General features: G+C 38.4%; 1 protein-coding gene across 18 annotated transcripts in view; it reads right to left on the bottom strand.

Annotated features, from left to right (window-relative positions):
* RBFOX2 (RNA binding fox-1 homolog 2) overlaps positions 1 to 25,075 on the bottom strand; it is a 255,507-nt gene that overhangs the window by 84,178 nt on the left and 146,254 nt on the right. The gene's annotated exons all lie outside the window — the stretch shown is intronic.

The raw sequence follows: 25,075 nt of genomic DNA, 5'->3' as shown, positions 1-25,075 counted from the left end.
ATGAAACAAAAATCATTTAAAAAAACATTTCCACTGATGTACAGTTTACAGATGTAATGGATTTAATGAAACATGTGAAAAGCTGTTGACATATGACCATTGACTGGAAAGGTTTTCAAGGAATGGGGAATACACAAGACCCTGCTTGTCCCAAACCAGTCCAATGATTGCCAAGGACTAAAAGAGAGGAGGAGGGGGATTAAAGTGCTCTTTTTTTCTACTGTAAAAAACCTGGGGATTTTGAAAAAGGTGTCTACAAACATGGCTGCTTAAGGCTTCCAGCTTCATTAAAAATTGTGGTTAATGAGAATTTACCCTTTGTGTTCCTCAGGCTTCTGTATTTTAGCCTCTATTGAAAAATATAATCCTTTTCTTATATATGAACTGGACATCTGTGTCATTATTGTAAATAGTAATTGTTACTACAGAGTGCTATAGATATACAAGGTTTGGGAGAATGTTTACTGAATGTAAGAGTTTCTTTGAAGTTCTCTTATTAAAAGGAACTAATGGAAAAAAGCATCAAAGATGTGATTCATTCCAGAAGTCCTGGTCTAAGTCCTAACTGGACCCTTTACAAACAAATGATCTTGGAAAAGTTTTAATCTCAATATAAGTTTTATAACCTCCCTACTTTATATTATTAAATATTCAAATAAAACAATCTATGTGAATGTTTAATGAGTTTATGATGCTTATCGTTTCATAAAATAGATTTTCTAATTTTTTTAGTATTCTAATAAGATCTTAAAGGATTTCATTATGTATTTTCGTTATGCTGAATTTATTATGTTATAATCTCTAATAGATTACCCAAAGGGCAAAGAGATTAATTCCAAAATGAAGCTTCCTCTTTTTAAAACAAAGAAATCAAAATTAAAAATTACCAATCACATTAAGAATACATAGTCTTTTGCTGTCTCTGTTAAGAATTGTTTGACAAAATGTATAAACATGCTTTTAAAAAATCTACTGTGTAGTAATGTTGGTTGGTACATTACCAATATAATATCATCATGCTCCCACACTCAAATAAATAATCATTTAAACAATTCTGAAAAATACACAGGACTACCAAGCAATCTGTAGAACCTGGCACAATCACAACTATTTACTGAGTACCTACAAAATGTCAGGGACCATCCTGGGCATTTTATAGATCTTTGTATACTTTTTTTATAATCCATAGTGTGTAAAGAAATATGTACCAAAGAATGGGATCTTTAAACATTAGAAAAAAACATGATGAGAAAAAGAATAGATCAGTACTAGGCTTGTTCCTGTTTAACATTTAGAAATAATCTGGAAGATAGAACATATTGCATTCTCTGAATTTGCAACTGAAAAAAACAATTAGAAGGAGATAAAATGCAGTCAAATTTTTTAAAAGACAAAGTGAGTATGCAGAAAACAGGTGAGTTTAACTGGAAGTAGGGGACACCCAGTATTACTTTTGGAAAAATCTAATAGTATTTGTGGGATATTTACATTTTCAGTTATATTATAAGAAATAAACCTAAGAATCACTGTATACCATTCTCTAAATCCACTGGTCCATTATAGAGCAAGAGACAAAAAACCTGAGTACCAAGAACAGAGGCTCCCTGACTCCCCAGCACACACGATGCCCTTGTGAAAGCCACAGCTATCTTGAAGCAGCCTCTGCACATAAAAAGACAAGGCCCCAAGAAGAGAATTGTTTTTGAAAATAAAAAAGCAAATGAGAGATCCCCACATGCAAAAAGTCTAGGATTAGGACTAGGATAAAGGTTTCCTTAGGCCTGATATATTCACGTCTCTTTTCCATACTTAGGACCAACATTTAATACCACAAATATTAAGCTTATGCAAATCATTGTCAGAAGAGTTAGTATTAGCTAAAGTAAAAACAAATATTAAAATGATTTTTATAAACTCACTGGATAACAGGATCATTGAGAGCACTGGACAAATGCAAGGATATTTTGAAGTGTGCCCTGATTTTGAAGACTGACTCTAGAGAGGACGGTTTGCTCCCTGGTACCCGAGAGAGAAAAGAGCGACTGAATAGCCTGGCTCTGATCCACCAGAGCCACCAGAGCTCCCTGGTAGCTTCATTTGCCCAGTGGTTTTCAGGGGGTTTTCTGGGTGGAGGCACGGTTTTGGGAAGTGCTAGCTAAGCAGGGAGACCACATCCATCTTCATGGGTCAATCCCCAGCTGCCAGCACAGCGCCTGGTAGGTACTCAATAAACACTGGTTACATAAAGGAATTTCTCCTAGTTATCTCAACTTCTTCATTGCTTCCTCAACGTTTCATGCAATCTTAGAACTCCAGCTTCCTTTTCCCCGTACCTTTCAATGGAAATTTTTCTTACTGAAGTCACCAAAGATCTCTAATGGTCAAATTCAATGGATATTTTATATCTTCTTTGACTTATCTGTGACATTTGGTTTTCTCATCTTTAGGAAATCTCATTCTCGGCTTCAAATAATACCAGTTTTTCCTGATTTTCCTCTTTCTGAGTTCACTGGCTTCCCCATCTTACTTTTCTCAGACCTCTATTAACTGCATACCACAGATTCTTAACCTCAGGGGTAGAGCTCCTCGCTCAGGCACCCCAGTGGAAATTTGTTTTCTTGTCTACACTTCTGTGCAAAGAGGATCTATAGGACTCGCCAGAGTCCCTGAAAGGCATAAAGCTCAGAAACGTTCAACACTGCTGAACACGCCTGCTCGAGCTGATGTACCCATCCCACCACTTCAACTACCACCCATTTACCTTGATGGCCCCCGCACATCCATGTCCTGTCCACGCATCTCTTCTGAACTCCACCTGCCAAATGACGGTCAGCTCCATTTAGGTATCCTACGAATTTCTCTAATTTAAAAGTCCAAAACTAAATTCTCAAAATCGAATCATTAATTCATTTAACAAATGCCTGAGTGCCTACTTTCTGCTGGGCACTGTTTTAGGCACTGCGGGAAACCAGTACCAGACAAAGGAGACAAAAATCTTTCTCTGCGTGAAGCTTGGATTCTAGTAGCCATTCTACCATATTTGTTTTCTTGGTAAATGGTTAAATTTCATGACCAGTAAAATAGCTCCCATTTCTTGGGAACTTCTTTACTTCCTGGTGGCTTGCCATCAGGCAACTCCTTCTGTTACTGGCTCACTTCACCACCAAGGCAGAATCCTTTAATCTCCTTCTTAGAGGTGAGGGGACTGTCCCTCTGCCCCCAGGCTACCACTCTTCCCAACCCAGCATCTCCCTGCTGCCAGGGCAATCTTGCTAAATGCAAAGCTCATCATGCCACTTCCCTGATGGTTAAAATCCTCAACTGTTCCCCACAGCCTGAAAGGGGGGAAATCCTAACTCTTAAGTAGGCACCTAAAACATAATCCGGCTTTGACACTTTGTCAGAGGCGAGCCCCACCCCTCACTCTCCTCTGCCCCACCTCACAGAACGACACGCAGTTAGTTTCTCAACAACACTGCATTTCTGTCCTTTCTGTTTTATGTTCTTACTCCTCTGAATGCGGCCTTCTAGCTGGCTACTTCGTCCTTCAAGGCTCGCTTCAGGAATCCCCTGCCTTTCTTGCCCCTACCTGCTCCCACATATGGGTTTGGTACCTCTGATCCTTGTGCCTCAGCGCCTAACCCACAGTTCATGTCTGTTGCAGTTCTTGTTTCTGCGTCACTATGACTAGACTGTGAGCAATCTGAGGAGAGGAATTGTGTGTTTCATATCCCCAGTTCCTAACCCAATGCCTGAATACATAGCAGATGAATAAATGTTTGTCGAAATCACACAATAATGCCTTGATTTCTATCACTAGCCATTTATTTATCCATACAAGGGTACCTAAGAATAAAGAGTATTTATGAGTTTATAAAAATATTATAAAGGCATTCTTCTCTTCCAAGAGTATTTGGAAATAGCTTCAACTTTATAAATTTAGTTCAATATCTTAGAAATTTGAAGCTTAGAAAAGATGTACAAGAAAAGAGAGCGGGAGAAAGGCCTATTCTCAACTTTGTTATAGTAGTTCAGGTTCTAGACAAAATAACTCACTGATTTAAAAACTCACAACTTTGGGTGCTCTTGCTCTTTACAATGTTACACAGATGTGACTCAACTTCCCTCCCTCCCACCCATGTGCCAGCAAGGCCATAAAAGCTGATCCAAGAGGCCCTGACCAGGAGCCAGGTTTTGCTCCTACTTTCCCAGGCTGCCTCTCACACCCAAGTGAAAGGCAACATTAAAGGGACGGCACTTCCTGCAATAATAAAAACCTGCTACTATAAAAGCTCTTCACAGCACGCCCCCACACAATAACCCTAAGTATAACAATTTACACCTAATAGACATTAAATACCTTCTCAGAAGCATCTCTGCCACAATTCCACTTTAATATCCTTTGCCCCAACATTCCCTTTTATATAAATGCAGTCAAAATACAGTGAAATCTATTATTTCCTGCTTTCTTTTCTCTAGTTCAAGCAGGGTTCACTTATATAGAACCCAGTCTAAAAAATAAGGTGAGAACAGAATTTGAAATCAACTGCTTTCAACTATATGTACTTATAAAACCAACTAACCCTCATATTTATTTGTTATCCAAAAATCAAACCTTTAGAATAACACCACAAATAATATATAGTAAAATACAGGTGAGACCAGAGAAATTAAAAAAAAATCACTTCATATATTAGATTTTGGTAATACACTCATATCTTTAACACATTCTAAACTCTAGAAAACTAGAGTCATATATGTAATTGAAATTATGTATCTACTCTTGGCACTCTCTGTAAGACATTAAGGAAAAGGTTCTTAGGCAAATATTTAAAAGGGATGATGTGTAAACAAATTTACCAATAACCAGATTGTAAAAGAGAATACCTGACGAACCTGTGAAAATTGAAGTGTGCTGTTTCCCCGGTACTAAACTATGCTGCATTTCTCTTTAATTACTGGAGATTACTTAAAACCCTGTGCCTGGCACACATTTAGGTTCTAAAAAGCATTCCCAAAATGAGAAATTAAAGAATGCATTTATCGCTCTACATCAAGGTCACTGTCCCACAAAGCAGGAGAGCCTCTGGGCTCACTCCCTGCGGGGTCTGCAGGCCAGAGCATAAGCTAGGCAAACGTGTCTTTTAGATAGACATTCTTCTTAGTCTTCCAGATGCCTAATACCCTTAAACTGTACTTGGCCATCCTAAACCTTCAAATCAGGACACTTAGCTCCACTACAGTAATGTAGAAACTCTGCTTCTTCCTCCTCCAAATGCCCCATCTACCTCAAAATGATAATCAATGCCAACGTACTCAATGAGTGACATGTTAAGTAAAATTGCCTCAGGAAAACTGTGATAAGAGGCAGACCTCTAACTTGCAATGACAGTTACATTTTCCCCCCAATTTTTTTTATTGTGGCAAATTATACATACCATAGAATTTACTATCTTAGCAATTTTCAAATATACAGTTCAGTGGTTAGCCATGTACTATGAAAAATAGAGCCATTTATTGAAGAAGATACAAGATACAAGAAACACTGTACATAGGACAATGACACCTCAGTCCCCTTCAAATTAGGCATCTTGAGACCTCACACAGTTCTCTCCCAATCACCATCGGCTGCCCCATTGTATTTTCCTGAATCTCACTGAGGGTCTGAAATCTCTTCCCTTTCAAAGGTGATTTTAGTTTTGGGAAAGGCCGTAAGTCGCAGGACACTAAATCTGGTCTGTAGGGGGACTGAGTCACCTTGGTGATTCAATGTTTCATCAAAAAACTCTGCACAAGATGTGATGGATGAGCAGGTGTGTTGTGGTGAAGCTGCCAATCGCCAGTTGCCCACAGCTGCGGCCTTCAAATCATTAGAATAGTTTCCACAGAGGAATGTTCAAGCTTAACGTAAAATTTGATGCAGATTCAAAATGACTCACTCAGTCATTTTGAATGTGACAGTCACACAGTACACATGCTCACACAATGGTGTCTATTGCCTCCACTGACTAGTACAGTGAAGTCATCATTGTTCATGCATGTGCATTCCAGTTCATCCTCCTTGGCTGCCAGGTGACATCAGTGTCACATAAACCATTCTCGTTGCCCTAACAATGGCTGGACTTTTTCTGACCTATCTCACCATCACCACCATCCATCTCTCAAACTCTTTCATTTTTTTAAAGCTGAAATTCTACACACATTAAATAGTAACTCTCCATTCTCCCTGTCCCCAGAGTCCTTGGAAATCACTATTCTTTCTGTTTCGATGATTTTGACTGTTCTAGGTACCTCATCTAAGTGGAATCAGACTGTATTTGTCTTTTTGTGGCTGGTTTATGTCACTTGCATAATATCCATGTTGCAGCTTTTTTCAGAATTTCCTTCCTTTTTAAGGCTGAGTAATATTCTTTCATATGTATATACCATATTCTCATTATCCATTCACCCACTGATGGCCACCTGGGTTGATGCATTAACCTTATGGCTACTGTGAATAATGCTGCTATGAACATGGGTGTGCAAATCACTTTTCAAGACCCTGCTTTCAATTCTCTTGGGTATATACCCAGAAGTAGAATTGTTGCGTCATATAGTAATTCTATTTTTAATTTCTTGAGGACCCATCATACTCTTTTCCATAGCGGCTGTCCCATTTTACATTCCCATCAGCAGTACACAAGGGCTCCAGTTTCTCCACATTCTTGCCAATTCTTGTTTTCTGGTTGTTGTTATTGTTGTTTTTTTTTACAGTAGCCATCCTAACAATTTATATTTTAACTATCCAGTCAGAGGCAGTAAATATTTAACACAAAAGAATAATTTCAGAAATGGCTTCTCAAATAGATTTTTTTCTGGGCAGGGATACTATACTATACTCATTATCCTTTTAATCATATCTAGCAAGCCACTAGCTTCTTGTTCTGCCTGTGTTTTAAACTGATTTGGCCCAGGTTTGGTTCTGCAAAAATTCTAACTAATAAAATAACCAATTTCAATTGCACACTCTTAGGGCGGACATGATTTTATTAACAATAAGAGCAATAAATGGTTAAGTACCTAAAATACTTTATTGCCTTATGTTGAGGAGACTCACTTTATCTCCTTATCTCAACACTAGCAATTCTAGAAATGGAATTGACTCTTAAAACAACACAGGAGTTAGGGGCGTAGACCCTAGCCTCCCTGCCTTCTCGGAATCTCAGTATAACTTTTGACTCTACAGTGGGTGGGCCCTTTGCATCTCAGGATTCAACCAACTGCAGAGAGAAAATAGTATTTTCGATATGTGGGTGGAGCTCTGCAATTTGGATGCGAAAATACTGTTTTTCTTTAGGGGTTGGTTGAATGAATACTCAAATGAGAAATCCACAGATACAAATGGATAAATGTATTTACTAAAAAAAACATCCATATATAAGCATACCGGCACACAGTTCAAACCAACGTTGTTCCTGGGTCAACTATACTTAAGTTTAATTTTTCAATTAAAGGTTTTGCACCTATTTTTACTTTTCCAGTAATATTGTAATAATTACGTACAGTACCAGGCAGGTACTTCACATATTGGGCAGGGGTGGGGGGCATTTCATAACGTATGTGATTGTCTAAGCCCTATGCTGTATGCCTAAAACTAATACAAAACAAAATAAAGCAAAAATGCCTTTCTAGTCTTAAGAACAAACTATTCAATCATGTCCGCAATAATTTCCAATTACATAATGCACTGGTACAGAATCACAACTCTTGCGCAGAGAGGAGCTTTGACTTGAGTGTAAGACCGTAACAAAAGCTAGAAAGAACATTTTATAACCAAAGTTAAGAGTCTGGGTAGCGAATAGGCATCTATCACCCATTTATAAAGGTACTAAAAGGAAACTGTTACCTTAACAGAATTAATGAATAAGATAGTAAAACAGTTTTGAATCCTTCAACATAGAATTGTTTTTTCAATCCTATTAATTTCCCTAATGTGGTGGAATGAAAGGTATACCCTTAAATTTTAACATCCCATTACCTGCTTTTCTAAGCTACCTTAATTTCAGATAGAATAAATCTACCAAATGGCGGGAAGTCAGGAAGTATTGTTTCAAATATTGAACACTACATTTACCAGTACCGTATCTTAATGACCAAAAAGATTTCTGGTAGCAAATTCATTTTATCAAAAATGAATAAAATTTTACTGCAAAAGACTTTATCAAACATTGGACACCTCCAAAACTTCATTTACATAGCAAAATTATTTTTTCCATACATTTCCAATTACTTCCATCTTCTTTGGAAACACTTTTACTTTTTCAGTTCTTTTCCTCAGATAATTTTGCTTATTTTGCTTTTATTAATTATAAGTCCCTTACTTGGCTAGATGAGTCTCAGAAATTTACTGTTCACAGATGTTTTTCTTCAAAAACAAATCAATATTTACTTCTAAGAAGCTCTGCTTCTAATCTCATCTCCTGACGTCACCAGCCTTAAGCTGTCGTATAACCCCATCTATTGTTTTATGCCAGCAAAGATACAGTTCATGGATAAATAAGACCCACAAATATATCAAAACCTCATTATGGTAAATATTATACTCTTAATTTGAATAACTCAATAAATGGAAACCATTCTGTAGTTAATATAAAACATATAGTATAGACCAATGGGTTAGAATGTAGTTAAAGAGACATAACTACATCACCTCCCGTGTGATTTCGATACTGGTAGCTTGACTTGAATGAGAGCTGTGAGTTTACTCTGGACAGTTTTCCCAACAGGTCCAATTAAATATAGCTTGGTTTAGCCTTTTGGCCCAAAATACCTAATAAAAATGTAATGGTTAGTCACTATCTTTAACCCTAAGTATTTCTGTCCCACCTAAAAATTAAGAGCTAATTATTAAAGAAATGGCCAAAGTGTGAAAAATAATTAACTGCCATGAAAACACAAATACACTAAAACAAACTGAGAAACCGAGTAGTATCTATAATTCAGAATTAACTGTATTAACTACTTTCATTTTCCTATTCTAGATTTTTAGCATAATTAATTAATATTTCAAAGAGTCCATGACAAATGAAAGGCCATCTGGTACAACCCCTTCATTTCATATACAAGGAAAGTGCAGTGAAGGACAACGGAGCTATTGGAGCCTGAACACGAAGGCGGTTAACACTCTAGCTTGAATCGGAATCCAGGATGTCTGGAGTATGCTCGGCAATGGCCTAAAATTTTCTGAGTCTAGATTTCAACAGGTTAATTAATAACAAAGATGCCACTAATCATATCACAAAACAGTCTAAAACGTTAAATGTGGAGAGTGTTCTCTACTGCATACTAATTTTCTTAAAAAATATAGCAACAACATTTGGAAACTTCCATCTACGCTTCTCATCTCCTCAAAACAAAGCCTAAAGTTCATTATAACGTGGTAGTTCATAGCCCCTTCTGTTTAAAACACCCATGTGCTTGCACACATCCATGAACGCACACAGGAAAACCTCTCTGAAGTGTCAGAGCTTCTAGAATTGAAAGCAACCACCCCTGCCCAGCCTTCGATACAATGTAAAACTCAAACTTCCTATTACAAACAAGTTAGCAAAATACTTTGGGAAATCTACACCCTCAATAGTACCAGGTCCAAAGACAAAAAGCTTATAAGCATTCATTCCACCGTAAAACCTTCACATCATTCAAATAGTATCTAGAAAAGAAGTTAGAACCCTTAGCTTACCTGGACAACAGGATACTGATAGTCCATACAATATACACCATACATAGCAATGGGGGGAAATCTTCAGATAAAGATAGTACAAAAAAGTTCCTAAGTTTTCGCCTTGTTTGAACTGACTGTCCTGTCCAAACGAACTAGTTAGCACCAAAAAATCCTTGGCTGACTTCCAGTCTACGCAGATAGGTATGCTGGCTCAGATGATGAAGTGGAGCTTGGTTGAGCTCAGGCTTCCACTCCACTAAGATTCAACACTACACAGAAGAAATGTTCGGGAAAAAACAAAAAAAGCTCCAACTGAGTCACTACAGACTGAAAACTGCACTAGAGAGTTGCTGTTACTGTTGGTTTTACTGACAACTCCACCAGAAACTCAAGAGGCAGAGAATGACAGCCAAGAAAGGGAACACGGGCTCCTTAAAGTAGCACACAGAAACGGTGGGAAGCACAAGGTGTCCAGGATCCAAACTGATATATACGTTCCAGGCTTTAAGTGCGTCAGAGGGAGCACTCCCAATCCAGGACATGGGAAGGCGGATGGAACTGCTATTCTCTATTCCTTCTTGGGCAGGACCTTGCGCACGCGCAGACACACACATGCGCGCGCGCACACATACACATACACACCCATACCACACTACACCACACCACACCACACCCCCCTTCTCAATGTCTCCGGCGGGGACAGGTGTTAGGATTAACAGTATAAAACCCTTGTGTCGTGGAAAGGAATGGAAGAAAAAAGAAGTCACACTGCTACATGCAGTAAAGGGATCCCTTTCATGACACTGTATGTTTGTGTATCATTTAACACCTCCTTCACTCGGCTTCAACAGAGGCCAGGACAGCTGGCAGGATCAGCACTAGAAAAGAGGAAGGTGGCCCCAACTCTGAGGCAATATGAGTCCACTGGAGACCTTCAGATATGCAAGACACTCTCTCAGCTGTTCCAATCAAACATGTAAGGATTAACTCTGGCTGCCTGCAAAAAAGGTGGGGGTGGAAAGGTCTTTTCAGAAAAGCCAGTTGCTTTTCCCGTTTTAGGAAGCTGCTATACCCACCCTACCATTATATACAAACACACATGTGTGCACATACTTCTATAACAGTTATTAAAAGCACTAACAAACATGGACAGGTGTTAAGTCAGTTTGACAAAGCTCAGCAGGTTAAAGAGTGGGCTTTTAGAGCCTCAATGGCCTGTCTGAAAACCAGGGAACTGCTAAGTAATTTTTAGAAAACAGGACATAGAGTGAGCAGAAAGTGAAAAACGCTTAGTAAGAGACACACCATTTATAACTGTTGCTCTTAAGAAATCCCCTACATGGACAATCGTTCAACAGTTCAAAATGATAAATAATTCTAAATTAGTTTCAGGAGTTGCAATCTCCCTGATCTTGGAGAGCTAGTAATATTACAACATGTTTTAGTAAGATTAAACCATGAGGACTGAATGCAACTGTGAGGTGTTTGTGAGAGTTTATGTATTACCATGCCCCCTGCCCAACCAGTGTAGTTTTTCTCCTTTTATCATCATTTATTTATTTTAGGATTGTTCAGAGTCAAATGCTTTAGTACACCTAAGATAGTTCTCTTGGTTAAACATTTACCTTAAATTGGTTCTAAGAGATTAGGAGGACCAATACAATGCATTAAATTACATGAGTCTATGTTTATTATACGGGCGATAATAATAAATCAGTGCACTGTAACTTAAAAAAAAACCCATTTACTAAACACATCTATTACACAGAAAACATTGTGCTAAGCACTGGAGAAATGAACAGAGTCCTGTTGTCAAGAACTTTACATGGGAGAAATAAATGAGTACCCCAGTAAAAACAAAGGCAAAATGATGCTACAGCACAAAATTAAACATTGTAAGCAACTCCTCATACAGGGAGTAACATTTTTAAAAAGCTGCTCTTAATGAACCTTCCATGGTATCACTTTCTCACCACTAAGACTATGAGACTCTGTGTCATACGAGTCACAACACTGCCCCGTAAGAGAAAACGCTTCATCATTTGGTACTCGTCAGTTTCAGCATTTGTCACAAGTTCTGGAATGAATTAACGATGAGTACTGAGGTACCACTGTAATTTAAACCTGGAAGTGGTCCCCAAATAGGTTATTGAGAGCCTAGTCGATTTCTGGAGCTTTAAATTCTTCTTGAGGATAGATCTATACATACAAATTGAGAAGATGTTACTGACACATTACTAAGTGGAAAGAGTTATACTGTTGAATAATGGGCAGAGTGTGAGTATGCATTTGTAAATGCACATATGTATCTGAATGTCAATCAATAAATTATGCATGCCATTTATAAGCTTCCTATGTCTTCTATGCCATATACAGGGGTGGCCAAAAGTAGGTTTACAGTTGTTCATATGAAAAATAATATAATAATACAAGAATACACTGTTTTGCATACTCATAACTGTAAACCTACTTTTGCCTCCCCATTTACGGATACATACAGAATTTATTGGTTGACATACCAATATATGCCATATACAACATATATGTATTATTTATAGTACATATTATATCTATACACACACTTACAGTAACACAAACTTACATAGCACAAAACCAATATCTCTAGGGGGTGAAATGGTGGGGAGGTAGTTGATTTTCACTGATTATTTTAGAGATAAACTTCTCATGTGTTCTAATATATTTAAATTAGCATCATCACTACTATAATTTATAAGTTTAAGGGAATCCACACAAATTTCACTTTGAGTACAGGTACTGTAAAAACTACTAATACTCTCTCAATCTCTAATTTATACTACCACCTTTGCTTTATTAACATGAAGGCATAACTATAAATTCTCGTTTAAGCCTGGAGGATCTAGACAATAAACAATTTTAGTCATGTCTTACTTATATTCTGCCCAAGCTGTGCCAGGTCTGCTTCAAATAATTAGCCCTTCCGAAAAATGGCAAAATAATTCAATATTTGGATTATAACTTCCAGTACGTCTTGTGTTTTTGCATACCTCTTTCTGTGATGTTTTCAACTCAGATATGACCACTGTTCCCTCCCTCAGAACAGACGAGGTATTTCCTTTAAATTTTAAATACTATCATATTCACTCAAAAATTCCAGAAACAGAAAGATTGATTCTCCACAATAAGCTGAGTTATTTGCTGATAATGCCAATTTACACCATTTGAAAGGTACACATTCTGCAATATGATGAATGCCTTTATAGTATTAAAGTGTTTATGTACAGATCAATTAGAAACATGACTATAAAAATTGTCCTTTCATATAAATTGCTATGTATCTTATTAGCGGAGATCTGCAGATCATAAGTTTCAACACCTGGCACACCTAGCACATGTCTTTGAAACAGAATGTAAAGGTATCTGAGAGAAACAGACCTAGTGATACTTAAGAGTGAGATATCTAGAAACGATCTGGAGATTGATGAAATGTAAGTGTTGCTAAGAATAAAGAAGACAACTTACCGCATCAATCCTGTGCTAGAGCACAGGATTGGTGCTGGATCTGCACCACCTACAACCCAAGGGACCTCACGGCTCACCAAGTACTAGATAACCAGAAAATACGTAAGATTCTCCTCTTTTCTACCCTCTCATTCTTGTTTTCGTATCTCCCTTTTCTTCCCTTCTGTCCACGCCATACTCCTACTAAGTGTTCGAAGACACTAGTTAGGACTCAGGGTAGAATGCTTTAGCGAAGATTGCAAAGGCTGCTGGTCTAAGGTATAAATTGGCTTTGGTTGTAATAATCTTAGAAGATTCCAAAGACTGCGTGTACTGGGATAACATACAAGTTAGACAGGTGAGTTTGGAGGGGATGGAGGAAATAAAGATATATAAGTAGACCAAATATGTAGTCAGAAACATGCAAGACTTACTTAGGGACCAGTTTGACCCGTCTACTTGATTGGGGGTAAATAGTGGCAAATGGCAAGAAAAGTCGGTTGGAATCACTGTGGTGGGCCGAGGACATCAAGTCATGTATTTTAGACCTTATCTTTAAAGAGTGTTTGAGAGGAAAACAGTGCTACAAAAATAAGTTTGTGAAAATGGTTCTGGTGGCTGAAGAATGGAAAGGGGAACAACCTGCAAACAGCAACATGGTTTGAAGTTATACCAGGACATCCAATAAGAAATGTCTAACAAGTAGTCAGAGATGTAGGAGGCAGCCCCAGAAGAGAGAAGCCAGGGTTAGAAAGGAAGATTCAATGGGAATATGAGTGGAACAGCCCAGGTCATAATGTGGTTGAGATTTTCTCCCACACTTATCACTGAACAACATTGATCAACCATGTTAGAAAAAGAAAAGATAGAGAAGAAAGGGTAAGAAAAAAAGAAAAGGAGACAAAGGGAGGGAGGGGGAGAGGGAGAGAAAGAACGAACCTGTAAGGCAAAAGGCTAAAAATAGAACCTTAAGGAATACTTACCTCTAGAATGCAGAAATAGCAACAAAGGATAAAAAGATCAAGCAGGATCGCACACTATTCACAAAAGCCAGGACACAGAGGACACCTGCTACTTTTCCTCAATTCTGTGTCCTTTACACTAGGGAAAGTATTTCATAAATTGATAACAGTGGTGAATATATAACAATGTCAAGTAGAAATACAGAAAGGTTAAAGGTCATGAGAATTTAGAAAAGATTACTGTAGCAAACGGGAAATCAAGATAAGTTTTGAGAGACAGCTGTTTTAGTAGTATAAGTAAAAGTATGGTAGCAAAATTGATGAATTCATGATCAGAATGAAAATAGACATAATGCTTCTTTGTCTCCCAAGTGGCAATAAAGTACAAAAATAATTCTAAATACCCCACTGTTGCCCCATTAAGGTGGATTTTTATCTTGTTTTGCTCTGCCTCTCTGTGCCTTTGATAATTTTGTTTTCCTATTCATTTGAAAATGTCCAAATCTTAAAATGGATCCCCCCTTAGAGACCTCCCTTAAATATAATTATGCTTCATGAAACTCTTCTTGATTGCCTCAAAAATATTCATAAGAGACCCAAGTTCTGAGGTACTGTGAAAACTGAATTTTCTACACCAATAAAAATACTGTAAATTATACCTACCAGAGAATAGCAAATCACAGTTAACTACATAAGCACTCCTTTGTATGACACACAGTACAAAGGGAAGTATGGGTAAGCAGTGCTCTGGCTGAAATGCATTATTCTAATTAAAGTGAGAGAGAGCATGCAAACTGTCAGGCCAGAAATCAAGACTTTTGTTATTAACAAAGTGTCTCTCATTACTCTTTCATTCTAAATAACTACTACTAAAAAGTAAAATGGCCCTGGCCGGGCAGTTCAGTTGGTTGGAACATCATCCCAATATGCCAAGGTTGCGGATTTGATCCCAGGCACGCTCAAGAAAGCAACCAATGAACGCATAATACATAAGTAAGTGGAACAACAAATCCATGCCTCTGTCTCCCTTGCCCTTCCTCCCTCTCCCTCTCAAAAATAAATAAATAAATAATCAATCAATAAATATTTTTTAAAACATAAAATGTACCCATAAATCGTAGGACAATAGACCTTCACTTTAAGTCCAGAAAGACAGTATAAAGCGTAAGGGTAAAGATGTAACTTTTAAGCAGAAAATAATTGTTACTATTCTAATACTGTTAGGAAAATATATCTACAAATGATTCTATAACATTATCTTATATAATAGAGCCTTTTATCTGCCACAGGAACTTTTATCTCAACTCATTCAAAATATTTCTACGGTAGATTTCAAAAGTCATCACAATAGTTCACAGACCCTCCAACAAGAGGTGAAAACTTCCCTCCACCCTTTGACTCTAGTCTTGGTCTTGTGATTTACATTGGCGTCTAACCATTAGCAAATGTGATGCAAGCAGAGGCTTGACAGATACTTGCTCACTGGGCCTTGTCCTCCCTTGCTATTCTCTGGACCCGAGACTGCTGTGTGAAGAATCATTAAGAATGGATGAGAAACCAAGTGGAATGGAGATAAACTATTTAAGTTGAGCTCCCAGGACCAATTAGTTTGCCAACTGCCAGACACGAAAGTGACATCATCCTAGGCCAGCCAGGCCCAGCAAACACAAACTAGAAGAACCTCCCACATTCCTGACCTACAGAATTGTAGGCAGATAAATGATTTACATTGTTGTAAGTCATTACATTTTGGGAAGTTTGTTGCACGGCAAAACCTAACAGACACAAACTCACTGCCTAATATTAAGGGGTATACCTCACTGGGACTCCAATATCATACTGTCTTAATTACTGTAGCTTGAAATCAAGCTGTGTTAAGCCTCCAATTTAGTTTTCCTTTTTCAAAGTTGTTTTGGCTAATCTAGGTCCTTGACATTTATATATGAATTTTAGAATCAGCTTGTTAATTTCTATAAAAATCTTATTTGGATTTTGATTACACTGACTCTAAAGATCCATTTGGAAAGAATTAACATCCTAAGGATACTGAGTCTTTCAGCCCATTAACACAGTATTATCTCTCTACTTTGTTCCATTATTCAAAAATAGGTTTTTAAAGATTATAACTGTCTTTTCTCTAGGCATGTACAGATATCAAATACTGTACAGGAGGTTTGTGATTCTTACTATCACTTTCTGAAGTCCATTAGATCCTCTAATACTCACATCCCTATAATACTGTGTGGTATAGCTGTCAAGATACAAAAATAGATCAGAACAGAATAAAAAAGTGCACAAATAGAGCCACAGGTGCAAAGGCAACTCAGTGGAAAAAGAATAGTCTTTTCAACAAATGGTATGAGAACAACTGGATATCCATGAGCAATAAAAATAAACCTCAATCCATATCTTTTTTTAAAAAAATGATAATGATATATTTTTAAAAGATTTTATTTATTTATTTTTAGAGAAGGGAAGGGAGGGAGTAACGGAGAAACATTAATGTGCAGTTGTCTCTCAGGCGCCCCCTACTGGGGACCTGGCCCACAACCCAGGCACGTGCCCTGACTGGGAATCAAACTGGCAACGCTTTGGTTCACAGGCTGGCTGATGGCTGATGTGGCTCAGTCAACTGAGCCACATCAGCCAGGGCTCTGACCCGTATCTTATACATATGTAACATTTAACTGAAAATGGACCACAGGCCAAAAAATGTGAAACTTACATAAAACTTCTCAAACTACACATTTATGACCTTGAATAAGGCAAAGATTTCTAAGCTATGACACCAAAGGCACAATGGTACAGAATAAATTAATAGAATGAACTTCATTAACTTCATTAAAATCTTCTGCAATACAAAAGACACTAAGAGGAAAAAAAAGACAAGCCACAATTGAGAAAATATCTGCAAAGCATGTGTGTTAAAGGACTTGCACCCAGAATATACAGGAACTTTCCAAACTCAACCATTAAAAAAAAGCATTTTTTTAAAAGTGGGCAAAAGATTTGGACATTAGACTGAAGAAGACATAGGGATGGTAAATAAGCACTTCAAAAGACGCTCAATGTCAGTATCCAGTTGGAAATTAAAACCACAATGGTATCACTACATACCTATTAGAATGGCTAAAATTTAAAAACTGACAATACCAAATGCTGCCAATGCTATGGAGGAACGCAGTCTCGGATACTGCTGGTGGGAAGGTAAATTGCTGCAGCTAATTTGGAAACAACTTAGCAATTTCCTGAAAAGTTACATATGCACCTACTATACGATCCATCCATTTCACTTCTAAGTGTTCACATGAGAGAAATGAAAACCATATAAAGACTTGCACATGAATACTCATATCAGTTTTATCTATCATAGCCTCAAACTGAAAACAACACAAACGTCCATCAACAGATAAATGATTAGTAAGTTATGGTAAATCCACAATTGAGTATTACTTAGCAATAAAAATGAACAAACCATCGGCATATGCAATAACACTGATGAATCTAAATTAATTATGCTCGGTGAAAGAAGCCAGGCAAAAAAGAATATTTATCATATGATTCCACTTTTACAAAGTATTAGAAAATGCAAACTAATCTATAGTAAGAGAAAGCAGATGAGGGGTTGCGTGGAGATGTGCAGGGTAAGAGGACAGTTGGAGGGATTACAAAGGACACAAGGGAGCTTTTGGAGACGATTAATATGAGATCTGTCCAGAAAAAGTCCAGCCATTGTTAATATAACAAGAACAGTTTGCTTAACGTCGATGTAACCTAGCCGCCAAGGAAAGAGAACTGGAATGTGCATGTGTGAACAATGACGACTTCACTGTACTAGTCAGTGGGATGAGTAGACACCACTGAGTGAGCGTGGGTACTGTGTGCTTGTCACATTCAAAATGACTGAGTGAGCAGAGCCATGAATCTGCATCCAATTTTACGTTAAGCTTGAACATTCCTCTGCGGAAGCTATTCAGATGATTCAGAAGGCTGCAACTGGTGACTGGCAGCTTCATCTCAACGTGTTTGCTTATCCATCAGGTCTTCTGCAGAGTTTTTTTGCGAAACATTAATCACCCAGATGACTTAGCCACCCTTTCCCCCTAACCCCAGATATGGCGCCCTGCAACTTCTGGCTGTTCCCAAAACTAAAATCACCTTTGAAAAGGAAGAGATTTCAGACCATCAATGAAATTCAGGAAAACATGGCAGGGCAGCTGATAGAGACTGGGAGAGCTGCGTGAAGTCCCCAGGTGTCTACTTTAAGGGGACTGAGGCGCCACTGTCCTATGTACAATGTTTCTTGTATCTTCTACCTTCTTCAATAAATGTCTCTATTCTTCACAAAACATGGCTGTGTACCTTCTCGACGGACCTTGTATACGTACTATCTTGGTTGTGGTGATGATTTTGTGGATGAATACATGTCAAAACTTAACCAAGTTATACATTTTACGTATGTGCTCTTTATTGTATACCAACTATACTTCAATAGAGCTGTTAAAAATTGAAAACAAGTGAATTCTAGCCCCACTCACTGCAATGAGTTTGTGGAGGACTAGTTATTTTCTTTGGGGAGGTGAGTAAACTGGTAAGTGTAGATAGGGGGAAGTCACCAGCACGCTCTAAAACATTATGGAGAAAATCTTATAAAAGGGAGGATTATGGGTATGGTGGCAATTTAGATAGGAAATTTGAGCCGAAATAAAAAGGCAGATCTTCTGGAAATTACTTCTGGTTAGTCTAGGTTAGATCTCAGCTCCATACCCTCTCAGCACTTGCACACAGCCTTTTCAACTTGCCATACAATAATTTCTGCCTCTCCCACTCCAGGAGGGTGACTACATAATTTCTTTTATTCCTCAAAGTATATGTAACACCTAGCAGGATGCCTGATTAATGAACATAAGCAATACTGCGTGTGGTTAAGAGATTGGGGTTCTGAAGCCAGACCACCTGGATTCAAATCAAAGGTCCATTACTTAGCTGTGTAACTTGGGAAAGGTTCCTGAACATGTCTCCGTCTCAGCTCCTTCCCCTGGAAAAAGAAGGTAATAATGCCTACCCTCACAGGACTGATGTGATAATTGAATCAGTCAAGATGTGAATAGGCCTGCCATATAGTAAATGTTAAATTATAGCTGATGTCATCATTGCCATCATCACCGTCATCACTGTCATCATCTCCAATAATTTAAGAAGGGTATTCAAAGGAAATTCAGGATTATCTGACTTTTGAAGCCAGATCTAATTCTGAGAAATAAGTGGACTCAAAAGGAAGCAGATGGTATAAAGAACTCTAGTTTTGTTATAAGGAAGAAAGGCAGTAGTGGGAGGAAAAGGGAAGAGGAAACTCTGTACCTACCTACTGTTTGGGCAACACACTTTGGGCAAATGAATTAACTCAAGTAAGAAGACCATGCCTGACCAAGAGAGGAATATTAATATGTAAAGGAGCAGAGAAAGTACAAGTGATGTTTATCCCCAAGCAAATCTCCACAAGTGCAAAGCAGGTAGCATGGACAATGCTAAACCATTCCCTTGTGTTCACATTTAAAAGCTAACCAAAAAGCGAGGCCAAGGGGTCTTGAACGTGTAACTGCCTCTCTTCTTGCATTGTGTTCACCATGCTGTGCCTTGCAGATTAGCTGTCAGGCACCACCTGACTCTCATCTCTACTGGGGACAGGGACAGGGCTCTGATAGCAGCAATGCAGCAGTGTGGGAATCCTTGGGTTGGCACGAGCCCCTTGCTCAATTCAGACCTGTAATCTCTTCTGACTTTGATTTAATGCAGCAATTACTGGTAATGTGGTTTGAAGGCGATAAAGGCTCAATGTAGCCGGCTGTTGCTTACTCTGCTCACGATGCAAGAACATTTTTTAATTAAAATTCTCTTTATGATAAAGGAGCTGCTTCACTGAATATTTCTGTGCAGCCCTGATATGGAGCTTCCCCCAAAGAGGATTAGAAATCAAAGCTGCCTCTCCTTACTTCTGGCAAAGCATGCACAGGCACAATCGCTCCATCACCTGGAGTGAGTTCCTTAACCCTAAACATTTCCCATTTCTCTAATTAGATCCTGGCAGCAACATCTCTCCAGTTCTCACCATCACAACAGCGTCAGCATTACAGTATTGCCAATAATGAAGACATCTCTCATTTTTTGCAAAGGAGTTCCCTTCATTTCCTTTTAAATAAATATGCAAAGTAAACATCCATCAACATTCATGCATAAAAAGACTCCACCCATTTCACTGGGAAAAAAGTAAAGGATAGCTGAATATAAAATATCAGTTCTAAAACCACTTTTATTTTAATTTATAATACAATGGTTTACTCCACCTTTTATATTTAGGAATCCTTGAATAACTGTGGTAAGTGAAATAAGCACAGAAAAATTAATGTAGGAGTCCGAGTCTGCCAGGGTATGTTCCCCATGACGTAAAACCACCTCGTCCTAGCAGTTTAAAGAATCTACATTAGTTATTCTAACTGTTAGCTAAAAACAATAGCAATGATGAGCAAGAGTAATTACATGGGGCCTCAAGAGAGGTCATTTGGTATAGTTTTACTGGCTCCTGAATCAGTCAGCGAAAACTTTTGACCCAGTTACAAAGCTTCACACGCCTGAAAGTAGAAATAAGGAAAAAAACATAAACACACACACGCATGCAAGCGTAGTTAGCTACAACCTATTACTTTGATTGCTGGGAGAGGACAGTCACTAAGGTTATCCTTTAAAAACAAGACAGACAGAAACAGTACAAGGTTCAAATCAGTTATAGTCCACAAAGTGAAAGCAAAGAGATCCAAGACCAACGGTGTATTCTTTTCTGAACGCACACTGCACAATCTCAATGTGGAGGTCAAAGTTAAGAACTGATATTCTGTTCTACTACAAGAGAGTGGTGTTTCAATGATAATTAATTTAACAATTTTTTTTAACTAAAAACCTCTACACTCAAATAAAATCCCTATTTCAGAAAGGTGCCGCATGCCTTCTCAGGACACCCAAGAGGAAGACTAGATGCCCTCTCTGAAGGGCCTACCCAGACCTTCGTTAACCTTAGGTGCAGGAGTACAGAGCTGGAGTGTTCCTTGCGATGCCAGCGCTACTCTGGGGAAGTGTGTGTGGCTCTATGGCTCTTTGTGAGAAAAATTTTCTTTTTCAGAAAGAAAGCTATCTTTGGAAAAGCAACTGTATGAATATACACTACACACACACACACACACACACACACACACACACACACTGCCCCTCCCCCGCCCTTGGGAAATTGATCTGGCATAATTAACAAGATTAAAGACGGATTTAGGATAAATAAGATGAAAGTTAGTCTGATCCTTACAGGATTAAACCTAAAATCCTAATATGAATCCACCGATTTTTTAGATCAACACCATATAACAGGATTAAACCAATAGCCACTTTTGTTTTGATCCTAGAAACAATCACAGTTGGCAAATCCAGGCCTAGAGCACCACCTCAGTAGTTAAACTGAGGGGGAGGGGAGGGGTTCAGGGCTAAAAATAGAGGCCTTACTCCAACTCATCCTGCTGACTACCCTATGTCCGCAGGACTGAAATCCAAGATGGCTTGGAAAACTTTCTTCTTCCCCCCCTCCCTGACTCGTGTGCGTGCGTGCGTGGGGGGGGGGGACGGGGAGAAGAGGGACTCATTTGGTGATAAAATGTGACCTAAACACCAGAACTGGTGTGCCTGTTCAAAAAAATTTAGCTGCAAATACATGAAAGAGTATGAGTACAAGGTGCTCCTTAATACGGAGTGCAAGCAAGTACTTCATTTCCTTTCTAAAATTCAAAAGATTTCACATCACAGTAGATATCAGGCCTCAGGGGTTTCAGATAAAGAACTGTGGAATTTTATTAACTTTCCCAAAGTGAAGTTCTTCAGTTTAAAAAAGGTAACCAGGACATGAATGATGGCAAGTCAGGGAAACAAATTAAAGTTGCTGACACAGTAAGCAACAACATGCCGAATAATGGCTATCAAACTGCAGCCGGCGTTGTCTAAGGTGGACACGCTCTGGGGATAAATTAGAAGAGACAGAGACCCAGCTGGAACAATATATGTTGCAGAGTGATAGTCACATTTTAATAATGACCAGGAAAGCGGTATATCTTGAGGAAAATTTCTCAAAAGTCTGGTTTAGGGGTATTTCAAAACTTGCCATCAAAGGCAAACAAAAAGCTTTTGGAGAGTATGCCAAAAAAGATGCCAGGAAGGTTCTCCTCAAATAGCACAATTAGATAAATATCTATTTCCTGAAGCCCTTTAAAGACCTGTGATTCTTAGAATTCTAATTCCTAAAAAAAAATTTAACACAGGCAATTTGGAAATAGCACATGTACCATTTATTTCTCCTGGAACATTCATATTAATAAACTAACTTTCAAACTCACATTTATATGGGTAAATTAATTTTTAAACACCATTTATTTATCTTGGAACATTTATATTTATATATTAATTTACACAGGTTTCTCTTTGCCAGAAATACTATCAATTAACATTAAACAAAACAAACGCTAGTGTCTTCTGCTTCCAGGAAGAAGGAGCACATATACTTATCCCTATTCTTCCCACTAAGGACAATTTAGAACCCTAGACATTTTATATATTAAGCAAACATAAGAAGACTCTTAAAGGTGGAGAGAAGAAAGCAAACTGGATCGGGACCTCAGGACATGGCAGTGAGTTCCCTAGATTTTCTTTCTGACTTACAATAGAGCCTAGGCTTGGAGCTCAAGAACCTGGAAATGCCAGTATTTTGGGTCGCAGACAAAAAGCCACAACAAAAGTTTGCTCTTGGCAACCAAAGTGGTAGTTTGCCAAGACAGGAACTTTTAGACTACTCTTATCCAGCCAAAGCCCACTTCACTCCTCCTCACGTCAGCACGGGCCGAGCGGGGAGCCCAGACTCTACCCTTACCAGGCTATCACCAGGCAAACCAATACCACGGCCAAAGTCATGTTAGAAAGGAAGTAGAGGGCCAATATGTTCATCCCAACAAAACTATAAAACTTTTAGATAAGACATAGAAGGAAATCTTTAGGACCCGCACAAACCCCAACCGGGGACCTCACCAGCAACCCTGGCATGTGCCCCGACTGGGAATCGAACAGGCGACCTTTTGCTTTGCAGGATCATGCCCAACCCACCAAGCCACACTGGTCAGGGCAGCAGCTTTATAGTTTTATGTCACCCAGAACACCACAAATGATTATGTCTAATGTTTATAATTATTAAATCATGTGTTTCTTCTTATAAAGTTACCAAAACATTTCATGGACTTTACAGTGTATTCTTTAAAAGAATTTTTTTTTTAAATTCTCACCTGAGGACTTTTTTTTAATTGCTTTTAGAGAGAGAGGAAGAGAGAGAAACATCGATGCGAGAAATAAACATCGACTGGCTGCCTCCTGTACATGTCCAGAGCAGGGACTGCTGCCCAGAGTGGGGTCATTAAGTGTCCAGATCGGAGGCTGTGCACACCGCACCGTGTGCAGAACCCATAACCTAGGCGTGTGCCCTGATTGGGAATTGAACCTGCAACCTTTCAGTTATATGAGGACACTAATCAACTGGGCCACACCAGCCAGGGCTACAATGTATTCTTTGTGTTCACTAAACACACTGTTGCCCGTGTCATAGGACAAAGTCAGAATGTAAATACCTACCCATAACAGACTTTTATTAATTACTCATGTTTCTTAAATACATTAACTAAAAGTTGTTTTGGAAAGAGCTGTTAGAACTTAAGAAATGTCTCCTTTACGAATGTTTGATTAGTCTTTAAAATTAACATTATTTGAAAATTTTTATAATGAAAAAAATGGCTAACACCTTACATTTGATCATCAGTTTCAAAGTTATTTTTCTTTATTACCTCCATAGTAAGTTCCTTTCATTCACCTTAGCAAAAAAACAAAATATAAATATCAAGCAAAAGACACATTTTTAGATATTTTTACCAATTGACTACTCAACATTGTATATATATCACACCACTTTTTAAAGCGAGTTTTTGTATTACCTATCTAAACTATTAAAACTGATTGGAAGGGAAGACAGAGAGAAGGTAGGGAGGGAAGGAGAAAAGGAGGGAGGGAGGGACTCATTTCTATCTTCACTAAAAACATATAAAAGTAGTTTGTGATGAGGTAATGGACTGGTTCAGCATCCAAATCAAGCCTGCTATGTGTTCCCAGCCCCTACAACAGTGCTTGGTCCACAGTAGGTTTGCCCAGTGTATTTGCTGAATAAAAGAACAAGAAAGAAAGAAAGAAAGAAATGGTATCCAAAACCCAGTTTACTAGAGAGGCCCTGAATCCCTAGTGCCCAGGCACCTTACCCAAGAATCTTATCCCTAAAATACTGCATGGGCTACTTGCCTCAGCATCAAAATTTACCAACTAGACCAGTATCCTAGGATTCTAGATTCAGACCCGTGGATCTTCAGTATCACCTGACCTTTCGGTTCCACTGACCTTTCGGTTCAGCACCAGTGAGTTAAGTCCACTCTGACTCTAGTTTTCCTATACCATACAAGCCCTCACTTCAAATACATCGCCTGGAACCAGCCTGCTATTTCCACCTAACTACAAACTGACATATATGGAAACATCCAACTTCACATTTGCCTCTGTGATTTTGATTCCTCATCTTGTAGTTCTACACTCCCTGTGGTTTTAGTGTGGAAGTTATGTAACGGGGAGAAATTCTGTTTGTTGCTTTTCAGTACCCTACAATTTTAATTTGCTAACAGTATGTTTTTATGATGTATCCTTTTATACAACAGGATAAATGACCTGTTCAGAGTCACAGTGAATGACAACACCTGGACTGCAGCTGATTTTCCAGCATCTTCTGTCCCGCCCATTAAAAAGCATACCTTTTATCTCA

The sequence above is a fragment of the Pteronotus mesoamericanus genome, unplaced genomic scaffold (assembly GCF_021234165.1).
Source record: "Pteronotus mesoamericanus isolate MK-2021 breed Mesoamerican mustached bat unplaced genomic scaffold, CSHL_Meso_final contig_263, whole genome shotgun sequence".
Taxonomy (NCBI): Eukaryota; Metazoa; Chordata; class Mammalia; order Chiroptera; family Mormoopidae; genus Pteronotus; species Pteronotus mesoamericanus.
This window is presented reverse-complemented; position numbering and strand designations above follow the sequence as displayed.